Source organism: Zalophus californianus, chromosome 4, assembly GCF_009762305.2.
Source record: "Zalophus californianus isolate mZalCal1 chromosome 4, mZalCal1.pri.v2, whole genome shotgun sequence".
In the NCBI taxonomy this organism is placed as follows: domain Eukaryota; kingdom Metazoa; phylum Chordata; class Mammalia; order Carnivora; family Otariidae; genus Zalophus; species Zalophus californianus.
Genome location: NC_045598.1, coordinates 146,868,075 through 146,881,263, shown reverse-complemented (window position 1 = coordinate 146,881,263; position 13,189 = coordinate 146,868,075). Strand labels below are relative to the sequence as shown.

At 37.1% G+C, this 13,189-nt stretch overlaps 1 protein-coding gene across 2 annotated transcripts in view; it reads left to right on the top strand.

The window, feature by feature from the left end:
* Nucleotides 1-13,189, top strand: part of PIP4P2 (phosphatidylinositol-4,5-bisphosphate 4-phosphatase 2) — a 55,917-nt gene that overhangs the window by 39,689 nt on the left and 3,039 nt on the right. The window lies entirely within an intron of this gene.

Below are 13,189 nucleotides of genomic sequence, written 5' to 3'. Positions count from 1 at the left end.
AAGGCAATATAAAAATGGGAAAAAATAGAAGATATTTTGATTAAAGATATTTTGTGGCAGCTCCCCAGATCACCCCAGGATTCTGTGATTTTCTAAGAGGATTAATAGGAATTAGTATATATTTGTACTCATAGCTATGATTTATTATACAAAGCAAAATCAGCAAAAGAAAAAGGCACATGGGACAAAGTCTGGAGGACATCAGGTGCAAGTTTCCAAGAGTCCTCTCCTATAGAGTCACACAGGAAGGGCTTAATTCCTCCAGCAGGGAATTGTTACAACCCAGGTGCATATTATCTCCTGGAGAAGCTCATTAGAGATTGTGTCCAAGGTTATTGTTGGAGCTGGTCGCAGAGGCACCTATTGCATAGCACATACCGAATTTCTAAACTCTCAGAAGGAAAGCAGGTATTCAGCATAAATCATATTGTTTGCACAAACAGTATGGGCACAGTGAGCCACTCTTATCGGGTAGGGAATTGTGGGAACGTTTTAGAAATTTTAGGTTCACAGATGCCAGCCAGGGGTCAATCCTGAAAGCAGACCTTTCTACGTATAGCTATCTCAGGGCTGCTATATATTAACTCTTTCTGCACAGTATTTATTTTGATAAACTTTTAATTTAGAGATTGTTCTCCACTTATATGTGTGAATTGTAACTTAAACTAAGGAAATTAAACTGCAGTGTTTTGACAGTTCAACTTTTGAAACCGAAAATATGAGTTCATATTTTAATTGGTGTGATCCCTAGTACGATAAACACCTTATCAATTTGGGGAAATCCTAAGAACGATTTCTAGGAGAAAAGAATTGAAAAGTATCTAAACAGAGTGTATATGTAACAAAATCTCTCCATTTATCTCTGCTATATCTAATTCCAACTGAATCTAGCCCTGTAAGAATAACTTCTTTTATTTTTATTTTTATTTTTTAAGATTTTATTTATTTATTTGAGAGAGAGAATGAGATAGAGAGAGAGCATGAGAGGGGGGAGGGTCAGAGGGAGAAGCAGACTCCCTGCTGAGCAGGGAGCCTGATGCATGACTCGATCCCGGGCCTCCAGGATCATGACCTGAGCTGAAGGCAGTCGCTCAACCAACTGAGCCACCCAGGCGCCCCAAGAATAACTTCTTTACAGCATATTTTTGGCTTCAGAGGAACAGACATTTCCTTTTTTAAAAATTTATTTGTGAAATTAATCAACTGATTTCTTAACTTTGTTGGATTCAGTAGAAGTCTATATGGAGAAGCAAAGTGGATAACCCCAAATAATATACAGAAAAATATATACTTGAGAGACACTCCCCCACACAAGTATGTGAATATGTATGTGAATGATAAATATTTCTGTGTGTTATCTATATTTTCACAAAAATGGAAAAAATTAAATGGCAAATATCTTCACTAAGAACATTAAATTGGATTAAAAATTCTATGGAAGGGGCGCCTGTGTGGCTCAATCCATGAAGCATCCCTTAGTTTCAGCTCAGGTCATGATCTCATGGGTTATGAGATTGAATCCCGTGTGGGGCTCCGCGCTCAGCACGAGTCAGCTTGGGATTCTCTGCCTCTCCCTCTGCCCCATCCTCTGTGTGCATACACATGCTAGCCTAGTGTGCGCTCTCTCTCCCCCTCTCTAGAAAAAATAAAATCTTAAAAAATTTAAGATACGTAAATAAATAAGAATTCTGTGGAAAATAAGAAGCAGAAACTTCCTGTGATTAGTAGATTGTTTGCTAAGCACAGTGGTGGTTACTTTATATACAGAGATATATTAGCTGTAATCCCTCCAGCAATCCTGGAATGCAGGAATTGTGATCCTCATTTTACAGATGAGGAACTGTTAGAGAGGTTAAGGATTTTGCTTACGTGATTTTGCTTGGGTCATTGTTTTAGAACAGTGGCGATATTTTACTAATAATAAAGAAGCGTTGAATGTCTTGATAGTCTATAATGGGTTAAAATATCACAAGGCAGTGTATTAATGTTAAGAAGAATTTATATCAATTACTTAAGGAACAACTTGGATAGAAATGCGCATGGAATAAGTCTGCTTAAAATCATTCTTAAAGGAACATTTATGGAATTGGAATCACATGCTAAACATGGGAGGACTCAGGGCATCCGTTACTTATTTGAGTAAAGATACTGTTATCACATGAACACTCATGGCTTGTATCTACATTTGTTTTCCTTTTGAATGTTCTTCTTCATAACAAAATGATGAGTCATCTGTTAAGATTCTAAGGAATCTTTTTTTTTTAATTTTCTTAATAGATTTATTTATTTATTTGAGAGAGTGAGAGTGAGCGAGCACAGGGGGAGGGGCAGCGGGAGGGGAGGAGAATCCTAAGCAGACTTCACACTGTGCAGGGAGCCTGAAGTGGAGCTTGATCCCATGACCCTGAGATCATGAGCTGAAACCAAGAGTCAGATGCTTAACCCTGTGCCGCTCCCGGAATTTTATTTCTTTAAACACAAGTATAAAATATCCTAAAACTATGTTTAAATTACAGGGGTTACTAAGTCATTACTATGAAACCATCACAAAACACGTGCAGGAAAGCTTCCTCCAGTGGTTCCAGAGACCAAAGACCATTTTTTCATACCACTCTTTCTCCCTGGGGTGATTGTAGCTGAAGGTGAGGCTGTTTTTCCAGTTAGTTGGGCAGCTTGTGGCCACTGCAGGACAGGAGTGGTAGTCCTAGCATTCAGAAGGGGTACTTGAACTATATTATTATAATAGACCTAAGACTGATAAAGATGGCGGCTTAATCCATGATAATTATTATTGTATCACTGACATACTCCTTTATGGATCATCTCCTGACATTTTAAACAATAGTGGACTCTTACTTTTATTTTGCTGTTTAGTGCTTTCTTTTACAATTATCCATGAATTGAGTAAATAGTCCTATGCTAGGTACTGGGTGCTTGAAATAAAAGATGTAACCTTGCCTTCGGGGAACTTATTCTTGTGGCTATAGGGAAGAGAATAGTCAACTATAATAAAGTTTTAAGTCCTTTGAAAGAGGTACACATTGCATTTTCTGCTTTCAAGAGCCCCTAACCCAGATCGGGGAGGGGAAAGGGAACTTGAGAGAAGGCTTCTGGTTGGGGGGTGGTATATGAAGGAAGTTATTACAGATGAGTAAGAATGTAAAAATGATGTAAAAAAGAGGACGTTCCTTGTAGGAGCTACCTGTGCAGAGGTACAGTGGAGTCAAAATGTAGATGTGGTATTAAGGAAACAGAATAGATAGGATTGAATGTGAAGGTATGAGAGAGATTGGGGGTAGAGGATGACTTTATATCTGAGAGGCTATAGAACTATTCACTGAGATAGCATTTAGAAGAACTATGTCTGGCAGACAGATGCTAAGTTCAATTTGAATATATTAGATATAAAGAGACTCCAGGTTTGCTAGATTGGCTGAGTCTTCATCCCTTGAAATTCATATCCATCTACTTTACCAACCATCAATCTTGGATCAGTATGGCCACTGCTTCTCCCTTCCTTTACCAAGATAACTGACATCTGAAAAAAAATTCTGTATTGGTTATCTCTTTACAAATATATAGCTTAACACTTCATTGAAACCCTTGCTTGATACTAAATTTGGAGTGTCCCTGATTAACTCCCTCTCCCGTTCTCCCAAGCAGTTATCTCCAGGAACAGTATCTCCCCGTTCCTCTTCAGCTCCCACCCCTACTACACTACTCACTCAGCCTCAGCAGATGAGTTGCCTTCTGTCTCCCGATATGATTGGGGCTATCTGTGAACTCCTTCGTCTTGAATTGCCTGCCTATACACTACCTGTGTCTATGCGTACTTCATTTCCTCCCCTCAGAGGGAGGCAGGGCTCTCCCTTTCAGTGCTTATCCCTTCATTTGATCATGGCACCGATTCCTTCTGGAGTGAAATGCAATCAGCCATCATCCCCACTAGGTCACTGAATTTGCTTTAACAAAATTCATACCCCAATTGCAAATTCTAATAGATCTGATCAGTCCTCATCCGGCTTGTTTTCTCTGTAGTAAGTATTTGGTTCTGTTGATCATCCTGTTTTTTTCCTTAAAATTTGTTCTTTTCTTGGTTTCCAGGTACCACTTTCTCCTGCTTTCTTCCCACTCTGAGAACGTTCCTTTGCTATTTCCTTTGTTGACTTCCCTTTCTCTTTCAAGTAGTTAAATATTGCTATTCTCCAGGGTTGCAACTTGACCACACTAGATCTTGGTTTTCTCATGGTTTCCTCTGTCATACATGCCATTAAATCTCAACCAAAATGCTACTAAATCACCCCAAGTCTGTCTTTGGAGCTTCAGATATAAATATTCAATCTGTATTCACTATTTTCCCTATAGTTATTTCAACCTGGAGGCATTTCGAACCCAGATATTCAACTTCCTTCCACTCTGCAAACTAAGTTTCCTTGTGTGTTGATGAATATATTATTCTAATGAATGTTATCCCATCTACCCAGCTGACCAAGCCCGAAATCTGAATGTATTTTTATTTCCCATATCCAAATGGAAACAAGTCCTATCAATTCTCTCTTGACATTTCCATTCTGTTCTCTTATTCTATTCCTACTTTAGTTCATACATTTAGGATCCCTCTCCAGACTGTTGTAATAGCTTTCTAATTTATCTCTTGGCCTTCAGTCTTGCTTTTCTCTTTTCTATTTATTAGAGTAATGGCCCTGGATACAAATATGATTTTAAACTCTCTGGCTCCAAATCTTTTAGTAGCTCCAAAATTCATGGTCATGATGTACAGTTATGCAGGTTGTATACTGCACAATGAGGTGCTATTTTCATTGTTATCCTAGGTTTGTCTATATATGGTGGCATATAAAGTATCCTGAGGAAGGACATATTCTACTTATTGAAATAAATACGCCATATGGAGTATTACAGGCCCATTGCCTAAAATCCAAAATCAAACTCCAAACTTCTTAGCGAGGTATATACAACCCTCCAGACTTAGGTATTTGCCTAATCTCTCTAGTGATATCTTTATTATGTTTTCTTCCACCTTAACACACAACTCACTATGTGCCATTCTCAACAAATTCTACTTACATAAATATACAATACCGTTTCTTGCTTCTGTCCCTAAATCTCATCCTACTGGGCCTGGGATGACTTGGCTGGTCCTTTTCTCATTCCTGTGTACCTGGAAAACCCCTCCTTAACTTCCCAAATTAGTTCATACAGCCCTTGCTTCTATTACTCTACTCTTCACCTATTCATCTCTGAAAGAAATGTTATTCTGCTGCTTGTTTCTTGAACAAAATTCTTACGTTTTTCATACCTGAACAATGTCACTGTCATCTGCTAAGATGACTTACTTACTTTCTCATCTATTCACATCTTATCCTGCCCTTAAGCTGCATCTAATAAAACCTTCCCTAGCTACCTCATCTGAAAGTTGTGTTATAAAAACATTGCTTGGCACCATCTTCATTTTTCAGATGTCCTTTATAAGGCCTGTGGTCCATAGGGGAGTATTGTGAAGGGAAAAGTTAATAATTTGAAGAGTGAACAGTTAGATGTTTGAGAAGTCTTGCATGATCTTTTTTCCTCTTGGGAGATTTACTGTCCATATTTTGTATATTAGAGGCTTTTGACTTTTACATCCAGTAATATGAAAGACTAGTTAACTATAACAAATATCCTTTTAAATGCATAGTTCAGTTCATATGAAAGTTAAGATACCCATGGGCCAGAAATGAAGAGGAAAGGACAATTATTGCTGTCATTTCAAATATCCTGAGAGTATTTGCCGATACTGGGGATCCAGGCCCTTGGGTTTCAATGTTCAGATGAAGACTGAGAGGAAGGCCTTGGCCTTGCAGAAGGTGAATAGGACTACCATCCCCTTACCCCCAGAAAAAGTCCTTAAGGCTGTTCTTCATGAAAAGAGTAGGTGGGGAAAAAATCCACCATAAAAGGAATATTATAAAGTAGAGATTTTATAAGAATAGTGAGTTTGAGCCTTATATTTTACCTCATTTATATGGTCTAGGAAAAGCCAGTCTCTGAAATACATTTAAAGTGGTTTAGGGTTTGTATCATTCTAGGGAGCTTGGTAAAGGAAATGAAAATTCTCTGTGGATGAAGCCACCCCTAAACCATTCTTATGGATTTCTTACGTTAAGAACTGCCAAAATAAATTCTCAACAAAAACTACCAACCACTAGAGGAAACAAGGTACTATAAACAGAATCAGCGTCAGAAACAAACAGTATAATTAGATTCCCAAGGACTTCAGATATAATTATTAGATACAGAATATGTTATAGCCATGTATAAAATGTTTTTAAAAATAGAAATGAGAAAACAGATAAAACTTTGAGAGATTCTTGACTCTGGGAAACAAACTGAGGGTTGTGGAAGGGGAGGTCAGTGGGGCGATGGGGCAAATGGGTGAGGGGCATTAAAGAGGGATTGTGATGTGTGATGAGCACTGGGTGTTATGCACAACTGATGAATTACTGAACACTACATCTGAAACTAATGATGTACTCTATGTTGGCTAATTGAATTTAAATAAAAAAAAATGACCAAGCACACACAAGAAACTGTACACAAATTTTCATAGCAACCTTATTCTTAATAGACCCAAACCGGAAACAACCCAGATGTCCTTCCATGGGTGAATGGTTAAACAAACTGTGGTACTTCCATACCTTGAAATACTGCTCAGCAATGAAAGGAATGAGATATTGACATCTGCAACAGCTTGGATGAATGTATGCTGAGTGAAAAAAAAAACAGCCCCATGAGGTTGCCTACAGTAGGATTCCATTTATGTAACATTTTGAAATGGTGAAATTTTAGAAATGGAGAACAGATTAGTGACAAGGTGGTGGGTGCAGAGGGTAGGCAGGTGGGAGAGACGTAGGTGTGATTACAAAGGATCCTTGTAGTGTTGGAACTGTTCTGTATCTTGACTGTGGCGATAGATACTTAAACCTACATATGTGATAAGATTGCGTAGAATTGAATACACACATACACAAATGAGTATAAGTAAAGCAGGAAATCTGACTATCAGTGGATTGTATCTGCCAATATCCTGGTTATAATACTATAACTGGTAGTTTGCCAGATGTTGTTACCATTGGAGAAATTGCATAAGAAAATTTTGAGATCTCTGTATTATTTCTTAAACTGCTTATGAATCTACAGTTGTCTCAAAATAAAACATTTACTTAACTAAAACAACCACCAGGTAGATTTTAAAAGAAACAATAAAACTTACAAAAATTACAGTGCAATGGACAGGTAAAGCAGCAGATGAAGCTGAAAACTGAAGTTGTGGATTAGAAGAGAGAGGTAAGTAAATTACCCAGAATCCATCAGGGACACACAGGTGAGAGTAATCTTAAGACAAATATATATGAGAGCATCTGAAATATATCTGATCTAGAAGACAAAAACAAAGAATGAGAGGGGGCATTTTGAAGAGCTAATCTCTAAGGATTTTCAGATCTATGAAAGATATGAACCCTTAGATTTGAAAAGAACAGTGAAATCCATCCAAAATAAGCAAATGCATTATAGTGAAATTGCAGAAAACTTAAGATAAAGAGAAGATACTAAAAGCAGAGAGAGAAAAGACAAATTTTTTTCTAAAGATTTTTTTTTTTTTTTAAGTAATTTGCAGACTCAGTGTGGGACTCAAATTCAAGACCCAGAGATCAAGAGTTGCATGCTCCACCTACTGAGCCAGCCAGGCTCCCCAAGACAGATTTTGACTGTAAAAAAAGATAACAGTTCTGTCAACAAACATCTCAACAGCAACAATGGAACCCCAAAAATAAATTTTAAAAGTACTTAAAGGTATTAAGAGAAATTAACTGTCAAACTGGTATTATAGACCAATCTAAGCCATAGTAGAATAATGAAGGCAAAATAAAGGTATTTTCAAATGCAGACCAATGAACACAAACAACAACAAATCCAGAACATTTACCATCTTGATACCCTCACCAAAGAAACTACTAAACGATAAACTTAGGGAAAATAGAAAAATATCCCAGAAGAAATTTCTACAAGGCAACAATAAAAGGTGAACTTGTAACTTGTAAACAGTCATCAGGAACATTGTATAAAATAGCAAAAACAACAGTAATGATAATATTAATGCTAATGAATTTGGAGAAATAAAAATACAACAATTGAAATATTGGAGAACAGGAACATATAAGATGGGGGCAGAATATTTGAAGTTAAAGCTCTCTAAGATTCCTGTTTTTGTTAGGAGGAAGATTTACTAAATGATTTTAATTTTTAAATGTTATGTATGTTAAATTTTACACATGACTGCTAAAATAGTAAAAATAAATTGTAAAACTTTCTAAATAGTAGGTGGAAAATGAAATAAAAGAATCATAGTCAACCCACAAGAAGTCTAGAAAAAAGGGTGGAAAATCATAGAAAATACAGAAACCATGGAAAGCCAAAATAAGAGAGCAGAAATAATCCATATATATATCAGCTGTCAGAATATATGTAATCAGACAGAATCTGTCAGCAAGGCTTGACAGAAATTTATCAAACTAGACTGAAGTCCGTTTTGTGCAGTTTGAAGAAGAAACTCATGAAATACGAGAGCATAGGATGCAAGTAAAAAAGGGAAAAAGGATCAAATCACAAAACCTTCACCAAAGGAAAGATATACCATGCAAACTCTAACCAACATAAAAATAATTGTATTAGTTAAAAGAGCAGATTGCCCTCTTCTTCCTTGTACCAGAAGAACTTTCAGAGTCTGGCCACCCAGCTAACGACATTTTCTAGCCTCTCTTGAAGAAGGTTGTAGTCATGTGTTTAAGATAAGGCAAAACTTTTCTTAATTCTCTTTCCCCTCTTCCATTTGGGCTGGAAAAAGCATCTGCAGCAGAAGACTTGTCACCCGTGCTGTCTGACAATAGCAGTTAATCACAAAACAGAGGGGTCTAGCAACCCTAAACTGTACATTTACCTTTGAATTCTTATATGCGAGAGAAATAAACTTTTTTAAACATTTTATTTATTTATTTGACAGAGAGAGAGAGCACAAGCACGGGGAACAGCAGACAGAGGCAGAGGGAGAAGCAGGCTTCCTGCGAAGCAGGAGCCTGAAGCGGGGCTCGATGCCAGGACCCTGGGATCATGACCTGAGCTGCAGGCAGACGCTTAACTGACTGAGCCAGCCACCCAGGCGCCCTATGAAATAAACTTTTTAAGCTACTGTATTCTGGATGTCTCTATTATAGCATTTTAGCAGGTACCTTAAGTATCTCATATGCTTTAGGGTAAAAAGAGTTATTATTATGGTCACTTCATCAAAAGCATAAATTCTGGGGGCACCTCGCTGGCTCAGTAGAACATGTGACCTCAGGGTCATGAGTTCAAGGCCTACACTGGGCATGGAGCTTACTTTAAAATAAAGAAATAAATTAATTAATTAATTAAAAGAAAAAACAAAAAACCCCACATAAATTCTGGATTTGTGTGCACCACATAATATGACTTCAAAATAAGTAAAATAAAAATTGATTATTATAAGGACTGTGCTCTTGTAGATCAAGACATAAGTATGAAAATTCTAATACTTTTAGAAGATTTTAAAAATATTTTTAAGACAGGTAGGAAAGAATTTCCTACACAAGGCAGAAGAAAGCACAAACCTGAAAGGAAAATATTGATAATTTTTACTATATTAGAATTACCTTACATTACATTGATTTCATGAATAAAAACTCGTTATCAGAAGATGTTATTTAAAAGTGAATTTTGAAAACCACAGGCTAGAATCCTCAGCAACAGTAGCATCTTTGTGCCAAATCAGAGCTGAGCTGATTTCACCCCACTATATGTTTGCAAGATCCCTAGTGGGTGTAGTTTAAAAATTTTTAATAACCAAGAATTTGCTCAGTTATTGGCACACTGTGAACCATGGTTTTGAGACAATCTATGAACTCACTAAAATGTGTATCGTATGCTTGAACTTTATAAAGGGTCAGGCGCAGAATACCTCTATCACGATGTTACTAGCACCCTCTGCTGGACTGAGTTCCACCTGCATGCCCCCAGCCAGTGGCTGGATAAAGTTCTTACTCAGATGGGTTCACCTCACGATCCTATTTTTTTTATTTTATTTAATTTTTAACAGCGAGAGAGGGAACACAAACAGGGAGCGTGGGAGAGGGAGAAGCAGGCTTCCTGCCGAGCAGGGAGCCCGATGCAGGACTCCATCCCAGCACTCTGGGATCATGACCTGAGCCGAAGGGAGACGCTTTAACGACTGAGCCACCCAGGCGACCCACAATCCTATTAAACTGCCTCAGGCTTCTGCCTCTTGAAAACTATTGAGCCTTGCATGTTACTTGAAGGATGGATGAGTCAGACATGATTGAGAACTGACAAAAGAGCCTTGATAATACTTCACCTTTGTGACCAACTCTTAAGATCCAAAAATTAAACAACAACAACAACAACAAACCCTTGGTAACATTGTCAACATCAAGAACCTGTTTACATTGTTACATTCTATTGTAAAATCAGCTAAACTGCATACTTTCAGCAGTACTTTTGGTGTATAATTAAAGAAGGGATGGCCAAGCTAGGGACAAATTATCTATTTGAAAAATGGTCCTAAGAGATTGTTTCATGTTTGGCATTTTAAGGTCATCGTTTGGCAGAAGTTTAGCATTAATAGTCTTTCTAAAATGTACTTTTATCAGGTTTAGAACCTATGTTGAGTCTTTTCATGGGTTTTCATAATATTTTAAAACTATTTTTTTAGTAATGGTTTTTGTTTGCTTTTTAAGTAAAGGTTAATCTTGATAAAAAAAACAAACCCACAGACTAAAAGAAGATATAAACAGAATAGATAGCTTCCTCAAATAGTATGCAGATTGTGTAAATATCATCTGTGAGTCAGTAAGCTAAAGACAGCCCAAAACAAAGGAGTAATAGTATGAACAAACAATTAATAGAGAAAAGAAAACCAGTAGGCAACTAGCATTGGAAAAGATGCTCAATCTTGCTAGAAATCATGTTAAAACCACAGCGAGGGACACCTGGGTGGCTCAGTCCATTAAGCATCTGCCTTTGGCTCAGGTCATGATACTAGAGTTCTGGAATCGAGTCTGTCTCTGACTGCCGCTCCCCCTGCTTCTGTGCTCTCTCTGACAAATAAATAAATAAATCTTAAAAAAAAAAAAAAAAACAAACAGGGGCGCCTGGGTGGCTCAGTTGGTTAAGTGACTGCCTTCAGCTCAGGTGGTGATCTTGGGATCCTGGGATCGAGCCCCGCATCGGGCTCCCTGCTCCGCGGGAAGCCTGCTTCTCCCTCTGACCCTCCCCCTGCTTGTGTTCCCTCTCTCGCTGTCTCTCTCTGTCAATTAAATAAATAAATAAAATCTTAAAAAAATAAAATAAAAAAAAAAACAACTGCAGCAAAATACCATTCACACCCATGAAATTGTCAAGCATGAAAACAATACCAAGTGTTGAAGTGTTGATGTGGGTGGAACACTGGAAGCTCTCATATAAAGATGGTGAGGATATAAATTTAGCATTTATTAAAGTTGAAGATATGTCTACAGTACAACCCAGCTATTCTGTTCCTAGGAATATATTTGAGAAATTCCTGCATATGTACATAGGAAACATAAAGGAGTGTTCAAAGCAGCTTTGTTATAATAGCCAAAACTTAAGGAAAAAAAAAACCCTTGACTGCCGATTAACAGGGAGAATGAGTAAACTGGTACTTTCATATAACAGAAGATAGTTTGAAAATGAGTGAATTAGATCTCCACATAGGAGTGTGGAAGAGTCTCATGTAGAGTATTAAGCAAACACAAAAGGGCAAGTCACAGGCATAGTTGAGCACATACACATACAGAGGTTTAGCACATGCAAAACAGTACTACATATTGGATGCAGATACCACGAGATTTCTTAATCTAGGGAGTAGGTGCTTGTTGCTCATTACTTTATCCCTGTGATAATACGGCAGTTGAGTTGTAGAGTAACAGTAGGTTATTTCTTTTCTGGGAAGACTTCCCAGAGGTAGTGATTGTGTGAGCTGGATGATGAAAAATGAGCCTGGGTTTTCTAAGGAGAATTCATGCATTGAAATTAATGTACTAAAATGGATTCTTTGGTTCACAGAAAAGCTGCTCCAATAGTCACTTAGGACCTTTTGACTTATTTAATACGTAATTCTAATAAACTGAGTTGGCTTGGAATCCATGGCAGATCATACTGCTGAGGCATATACACAGGTAAATGAGAAACGACAGCCAGCTATGAGGTATAAAGGCAGGGAAAACCACCAAATGCTGGCAGAAGAATTAAAACTAAAAGTGGTTTATGACTAACTGTAAAGGCAATGAATCTCCTATGTCCTGGTAACTCCAGATAGCAAGCTGCACACTACATTGATGATGACTCCAGGTTACCCAGATGTTTATGTCTCAGTTCAAGAATTCAGGAGTATTTAGGATATATATTTGAAACATTATTCATCAATTTTTTAAAAAGATTTGGAGCTTAAAGGAAACCATTTTTTCTGTTATGCAAAATTAACCTCTATGGAATAGCCCATTTCTAAAGTATGCCTAGTAAGTAATGCATTTCTATATTCCACTTACTCATAGCATACATTCCTTGAGCAACTACTGTGTGCCAGCCGTGATGTTGACACTGGCCATACAAAAGCAAATCAGATACTTCATTATCTTGTCTGCTAATACAGTGCCTCCTGTATGATGTGTTTATGTATTTCTGCTTTAGGAAAAGAAGGAAGTGCGAATTTGGCTGTGTGATCTCTGCTATATTTGTACCATTTTGAAAATTACAAAAATTAAAAGTGTAAATAAAAACTATTGGATTTAAAACTTCAGTTGAGAAGTGGGGTAACAATATATGCTTTTATGAATTTCGCATAGGCTTCTTGCAATTTGTATTAAAAGATTTTGAAATCTCTTTAATTATGTAATCCTAATTCTAAAAATTTATCTTGAGGAAACAAAGAAAACTAAGCAGAATGCTTTTAAATGATGTTTATCTGGCATTATTTGTAGTAATGAAAACTCTGAGCATCCAGTTAGTAGGGAATTGGTTAAATTATGTTATATTCATCCATCAGAATTCTAATTAGAGAATATTTAATGACCAGAAAAAT